Below are 7,822 nucleotides of genomic sequence, written 5' to 3'. Positions count from 1 at the left end.
CAGAAGGTGCTAGTGACTTACCCAATATCAATTTTCCCTTGCTGCCTTACTAATAAAAAAGCTTCATTTCTGGCCCTTCCTCACAGATAGGGGTGGCTAAGGAGATGGGAGCCAATGTCTTGAGAGACACTTCTAGGAAAGCTCTCATTTTTTCCAGACCTTCCTCCTCTTTCTGCATGGATCCCAATGTGATGCCAGGGCCTTGAAAATGGAAGCCATGCACTAAGGACGGGGAAGCAGAAAGGCCAAAAGAGACTGGGTCTCTCTTTGAGCCTGCAAACAGCCCTGGAGTGTTTCTCATCCAGGAGCAAACTGAGTCTTGATTGTTTTAAACCACCTCAGGTAGGCCTCTGCTACTAATACTCGAATGCAGCCCCTAGCTGATTTACTCTGAATTACTTTCTCACTAACAGTGTATGACAGTACCTTTCTCCTCAAACCTGCACCATAAAAATAGGTATTATAATGTTCATATTTTTGACTATTAAATTTCCAAGAATTATCCTCCAAGGAAGTCAATATATGGGGCTGGAGAAAGTGTGTGAAGTGAATTACTGAACTGAAGATTTCAGGAGCAGCTATACTCTGGGTGTAGCTGCATCTATTTGAGTAAATGAGTCATGAGAGAGAGAGAGAGAGAGAGAGAGAGAGAGAGAGACAGACAGACAGACAGACAGACAGACAGACAAGCAAGTGACCCAACTTAGTACTGTATGGTCTGGGGAAGCCAATTTCTGGGAGCTGCAGGCATGTATTTCCCAGATATGTGCACCAAATACACTTTTTTTTCCATATAACTCAGCATTTACCTCTAGAAGATGTGTCTTGCTTCCCTCTCATGTTCAGAATAAAATCTGCAAGCCTGAATAGGAAGGACAATTCAAAAACAGTCTTCAGTGGGAGTGAAAGGAAAAAGACAGCATTGGGGATGAGGAAATGAAAGAATGGGATGATTCTGAATTACACAAATTGCACATGGCTTCCCCCACAACTTAAAGTTTATTAAAGGCAGTGCAATCATTTAAGCTTTAGTTTCAGGAAATGAATGTGTTCTTTACAATTATCCTCCTCCCCAGGTAACATTTAATTATCTACATGAGTCAGTGCAGAGCAGGGCCTCACCACAGACCTGATTACACTTCCTGCTCATGGGGGCTGGTTTGCTGCTACCATGGAAGGGAACGTGGGGCTCTCCCCACAGCAAACAGACTCGACAAGCTCCAGTGTAGGCCAAATGCCTAATCACTCTGCCAAGGAGCTGGACAAATACTACCTTGAATCAAAAACATCAACTATGGAAGGTTTACAAAAATTGCATTTTCCCAAAAGTAGTAAATTTTAAAAAGGCATTGTTTATAAAACCCTTCAGAACCTCGTTCTGTTGCCAAATCTGGAGAAACCAGCCTTGGATTAATGTCTGGGGAAAGTGCTGTCATGCTCTGCCTCTCCTTTCAATCCAGCTCTCCCGGGCCCTGCTCTGCCCTCCTTTTTCCGATTTGGGCATAGATTCCATTGAGATTTTCTGGTTTCTTGTTTCTCCATTTGCTGAGGATTCCTTTTAAAGATCTTAGTAGACGCATGGTTTTCAAACTGAGTAGAGTTATGATAGGTCGGTAGAATTTATTCATTAAATTCCGTCTTGGAAGTGGGTGCTTCTGTTGACTGCAGCCTCCACCAACATCTGACCCCATCTTTATGAGAGATCTTGAGCCAGAACCAACCAGCCAAGCCACTTCCAGATTCTTGACCCAAAGAAACTGTGAGATATAATAAGTGTTATTATTTTATACCACTAAGGTTTGGGGTGAGTTGTTATGCAGCAATAAATAACAACCTATGGTTTAGGTGTCAGGAGGATGATACTAATTATCTAATATTAATAACAAATTACTCCAAAACTTAATGGCTCAACAATAACAAAATTGTTTATTATTTATCATGGTTTCTGAGGGTCAAAAATTTAGACCAGGCTCAGCAGAGACAGTGTATCTCTACTCCTCGATGTCCGGGTATCAGCAGAGGCAGCTGAGGGCTAAGGACTGAGATCAACTGGTTGAGAAGTGACGGCCTCACTGGGCTGTTGTCTGGTACGTGCTGGACTATTCCCTGTGGCCTGGGCTTCCCCATGCTGTGCTGTCTGGGTTCAAGCACAGCCACCCTGAGAGAGAGAGAGCAAGCCAGGAGGAAGCGGTTTTCCTTTTAGGACCAAGCTTCAGAAGACACATAGCATCATTCTTGCCATATTCCATTCATTTAGAAGTGAAGCACTGATCCACAGTCAAGGGAAGGGGAACTAGACTCCACATTTTATAGGGAAGAGAGTAAAAGAATTTGCAGACATATTTTAAAACTATGCCAATCAGTACCATCATCATCATTTTCATCTTGTAGATTTTTTTTTTTAATTTATCATGGTAGTATATATACAACATAAAATTTCCATTTTAATCACTGTCAAGTATACAATTCAGACGTGTTCATTTCATTCACAATGTTGTGCTGCCATCAACACCAACTGTTATCATGTAGATGTTAGGAAGCTGGCAGGCCAGCCAGATGGAAATATACCCCAAACAACCCGGATCAGGAGCAGGGATCTGGAACTCAGGGCTAGAGACATGGGTTTGGGAGCCAACTGCACAGAGAAATAGAAAGGAAATGAGACCTCAGAGAAAGGGAGAGGGGCTCAAACTGGAGAACTGCTTAACCTAATTTGGTGTCCTAAAATATTCCTGATTTACTGAAAGTAGTAGGCAAGATTTCAAAAACCAGCTACCCAGCCCACCTTGGATATTTAATAAAAATCAAAAGTATCTGTGTTTTCTGGGCTATTAAAGCTTCTTGGCAGCAAATAAAACATTACCTAATGTTCAACAATCAGAATAGTTTTTAAAACCTGATAGATTCATAAGATGAATCATCTCAGTTGTCTGCAAACTAGGTCCTAGGGCTTTGCTTTCCTCACCAAGAGACTCTGCTTTCCCCACGGCCACAGCCCCGCCCATGCCTGCCCCTGGTTTTGGGCTGCTTTGTGCCTCTCTCCACCAGTTGGCTATCCCTGGGTTTCTAGTAGCAAAGCCTGAACTCAACAGAGGAGCATTTCAAAGCTAAAAAAAACCTTTCATTTAAAATCACAAAGCTTGTTCATTGCAATATATGTATACATATATCATGCAAAGTAATCAGCAAAAAGAAAATAAAAATAACCTGTAATCCCATGATACAGGGTCATCTACCATGAACATTTTGTCAATAGTCTTCTGGGCTTTTTAATCTATGCACAAATATACCCTTTTAATAAAGGGGGGATCGTGTCAAATCCTTTGCTTTTGATGTGATTTTTTCATTAAACATGATATAGTGTGAAATATCTTCCACAGCAGTAAATATTATTTTGCAGCATCCTTTTAACGACTTCTTTGATGGTCCATGATTTTATCTAATTAATCCCATATTACTGAGGAATTAAGCTGTTTCCAAGTTTTGTTTCTTTTTTCTTTTCTTTTTTTAACTTTTATTTTGAAATTGTTGGGGAAGCAGCCACTGTGTGACCTGCTGCTGCTCCCCAGGCTTGCCCAATCTGAGCCCTGGGCTCAGAACATTCCCTACGTGGAAGCTGAGACCCCGGAGGCTTCTTTCATTCTGGGGTAACCTTTCCAAATTTCTGTCTGTCTTTTAAGTGCATGTGTCACATGGCACGTGGCTAACCCGTTAGTATGTCTGTTTTCAGTGGGGGAGGTGTGCCAGTTTGGACAGATTACATTTGAAGATGCTAAGCTAAGAGATGAAGCCCAGAGTTTGCCTCTAGAAAAGCCATGTTCTTTAATGCAATCTTGTGGGGGCAGATTTATTAGTCTTTTGATTAGGGTGGAAACTTTTGATTAGGTTGTTTCCATGGAGATGTGACCCACTCAACTGTAGGTGAGACCTTCTTATTGGATGATTTCCATGGAGGTGTGACCCTGCCCCTTCTGGATGGGTCTTAATTAGATCATTGGAGTCCTTTAAGAGAGACATTTAGAGAGAAGTTAAGACAGGTAATCCAGAGTTTGCCCCTTGGAGAAGCTAAGAGCCGACACATACCCAGGTGCTTTGAGACACTGGGAGATGCAGACAAAAGTATGTTTGGAGATGATAAGCTAAGAGATGAAGCCCAGAGTTTGCCCTGGAGAAGATAAGAGAGGACCCACAGACTCTTAAAGAGAAAAGCCCCAGGAGAACCAAGCAGAGAGCTGAGAGAAGCTAGGAGAGACAGAAGCCCAGGGACATTTTGGAGAAAACCATTTTGAAACCAGAACCCAGGAGCAAAGGACCATCAGACACCAGCCATGTGCCTTCCCAGCTGACAGAGGTGTTCCTGACGCCATCGGCCTTTCTTCAATGAAGGTATCCTCTTGTTGATGCCTTAGTTTGGACACTTTCATGGCCTTGGAACTGTAAATTTGTAACCTAATAAACCCCCTTTATAAAAGCCAATCCATTTCTGGTATCTTGCATAAGGCAGCTCTAGCAAACTGAACAGGAGGGAATGGAGTCTCACATTGCTCCCACGAGGGGTATGCGCAAATAATCCCCCGAACCGGCTGTTGGGAGGGACCCACTGGCCATGGAGGACCCAGGCCCACTACTGAAGCTGACCTTGCTTTCTTTTCCCTATCTGAGTAAATCGCTGTTCCAACCAGTGCGTGCGTGTGTTGCGTCTTCCTGTTGCGGCAGGAGTGTCCGCACTCCCACTCCTGGTGACTGGCATATCTTTGCCGTTCCCCATGTGGTAGGACTTCTCCCCTAGTGGAAGCCCTTCTTGACAGAAATAATTACGGATTCCAAAGAACTTGCACAGATAGTACAGAGAGGTTCTGTGGAACCTCCTTACCAAGCATCCCTCCATGGTTATATCCTATATAGTTATATCAAACCCAGGAATGTGACATTGGTATAAAGTTTGTGTATAGCTCTTCGTCATTTTATCACATGCAAAGATTTCTTAACCATCACCACTATCAAGTGACAGGTATTCCATCAATATAAGGAACTCACTCCTTCCACCCCTTTATAATCACACCCTCTTCTTCCCCCTTTTACAAAAATCTGTAAATAATTTCTTAGCTTTACACTGAATTATGTCATTTTTTGACCAATTGTAAATGGTTTAATTGTAGCATACATGTGTTCATTGACAGTATATAGAAATACAATTTATTTTTCAATGTTTATCTTGTATCCTGCAATCTTGCTGAATTTTTATTAGTTCTAGGAATTTTTTTGTAGATTCCTTTGAATTTTCTATGTAGACAATCATGTCATCTCCAAACAGAGACAGGTTTATTTTTTCCTTTCTGATTTGTATGCCCTTTATTTTCTTTTCTTGCTTTATTGTTCTGGCTAAAATTTCCAAGATTATGTTAGATTGCAGTGGTGAGAGGAGACATCTTTGTCTTGTTCCTGATCATAGGGAAAACATTCATTCTTCCCCGCTAATTATGACATAAGCTGTTTCTTTATCAGGTTGAAGTTCCCTCATTCCTATTTTTCTGAGTGTTTTTATTATGTATGTGTTGAATTTTGTCCAGTGTTTTCCTGCATTGACTGATATGATCTTGTAATTTTTCTTTTTTAGCCTCTTAATATGGTGGATTGCATTGATTGATTGATTTTTAATATTGAACCAGCCTTGCATCCCTGGAAAAAACGAAACTTGTTCATGGTGTATAATTTTTTTATATCTTTCTGCATTTTATTTGCTATATTTGCTAATATTTTATTGATGACTGTATTTATATTCATGTGGGATTTTCGTCTGTAGTGTTCTCTTTTTTTGTACTGTCTTTTTCTGGTTTTGGTATCAGAATAATACTGGCTTGATAAAATAAATTACGAAGGGTTCCTTCTTCTGTTCTCTGGAATAAATTGTGTGAAATTGGTGTTAATTCTTTAAACATTTGGTGGAAATGTTCAGTGAAACCATCTGGGTTTAGAGATTTCTTTTAGGGGGTGGGGTGGTTTAAAATTATGAATTAAATTTCCTTAACAGCCCTATACAATTTACGTATTTCACATTGGGTGTCATAGTATTTTGTGTTTTTTGAGGAATTGGTCTATTTCATCTAAGTTGTCAAATTTATGTGTGTAAAGTTGTTTATAGTATTCTTTTGATGATGGCTGGGTTTATACTGAGAGTCCCCTGTTTCATTCCTGATATTGGTGATTTGTGTGTGTGTGTTTTTTTTTCCTTACTTCACATTCTTGCTAGAGGTTGTCAATTATTGATCTTCTTGAATAATGAGCTTTTTGTTTCATAGATTTTCTCTATTATTTTTCTGATTTAAATTCCATTGATTTCTACCCTTATCTATTATTTTCTTCTTCTGCTTGCTTTTGTTTTGTTTTGCTCTTCTTTTTCTAGTTTCTTGAGGTGGGAGCTTAGATAACTGATTTAAGATTTTTCCTCTTTTCTAATGCAGCATTTAGGGCTATACATTTCTCCCACAGCACTGCTTTAGTTGTCCCATGAATTGTGATATTTTGAATTTTCACATTGATTCAGTTAAATGTATTTTAAGTATCTTTCTTCAAACTTCCTCTTTAATTCATGGATTGTTCAGAAGTGTGTTTAATTTCCAAGTGTTTGGACATTTTCCTATCGTCTTTCCGTTATTGAGTTTTAGTTTGATTACATTATGGTCACAGAATACACCCTGTATGATTTCAATTCTTTTAAGTTTGTTGAGATTTGTCTTATAGCCCATGATATGTTTGATATATGTTCTCTGGGTGCTTAAAAGAATGTGTATTCTGCTGTTGTTTAGTGGAGTATTCTATAAATATTGATTAGTTCCTGTTGGTTTTGATATTGTTGAGTTTTTCTATATCCTTGCTGATTTTCTGCCTACTTCTTCTATCAATTATTGAGAGAGGTGTTTTGAAGTCTCCAATTATAATTGTAGATTTGTCAATTTATATGTTTCATGCTGTCAGCATCTGATTCATGTTCTTTGAGAATCTGTTTTTAGGTACATGCACATTCAGGATTGTTACGTCTTCTTGGTAAATCAATCCTTTCGTTATTGTCATGAGCTGAGCTGAGCTGCCGGATGTTGAAGGTAGCTGATTAAACAACAAGCAAGCCAAACTGGGAAGAACAGTAAAGCCTTCAGTCACTGCAGTGGTATAAGCAAGAGGCTAACGGGGAGAAAAAGCACTGGCTCCCCCTGTTCTGTGTTCTCCCTGGAATGCTGCCACCAGGCAAGGATCAGATGGACCAGCTCAGTCCTGGGGGGTCCTGAACAAAAGGCTCCTGTGGTTTTACAGACCTGGGGGTTGGGGGAGGGGGTGGGACAGAGAAGTGGTGGCCAAGTCTGAATATTGAGTCAGAGTGGAGAAAAGTATATTCAGGGTCTCCTCCTGCTTCACCCTGATAAAGAGGTCTCAGCAGAGGTGGCTGAGGAAGGCCCCAGGCTGGGAATGCAGATATTGGTAAGAGCATAACTCAGGCCAGGGGACCTGAATTCTTGACTGCTGCTCCTTTCTGAGACTCAGTGCACTGGCTGTGCACCGAGTCTGCTGGGGAGGGCAGCTTTCCCCAGTGCGGCCTGTCGGTAAAGCCTTTCTGATGGCCTATTTCAGACAGGCTTGAAAGATCACACGTAGAATTTTGACCTGGAGCTGGACTTCTCAATCATTATAAAATATCCCTTTTTCATGACTGGTAATTTTCCTTGTTCTTGATTCTACTTTGAAATTGATATAGCCGTTCCAACTTTTAAATTTATTGTTATTGTAAATAACCCTGCACAGCCTTTGCAATCATTCATGATTATTAGGA

The sequence above is a fragment of the Choloepus didactylus genome, chromosome 1 (assembly GCF_015220235.1).
Source record: "Choloepus didactylus isolate mChoDid1 chromosome 1, mChoDid1.pri, whole genome shotgun sequence".
Taxonomy (NCBI): domain Eukaryota; kingdom Metazoa; phylum Chordata; class Mammalia; order Pilosa; family Megalonychidae; genus Choloepus; species Choloepus didactylus.
The sequence above is the reverse complement of the archived record's forward strand: the minus strand, read 5'-3'. Positions refer to the sequence as shown.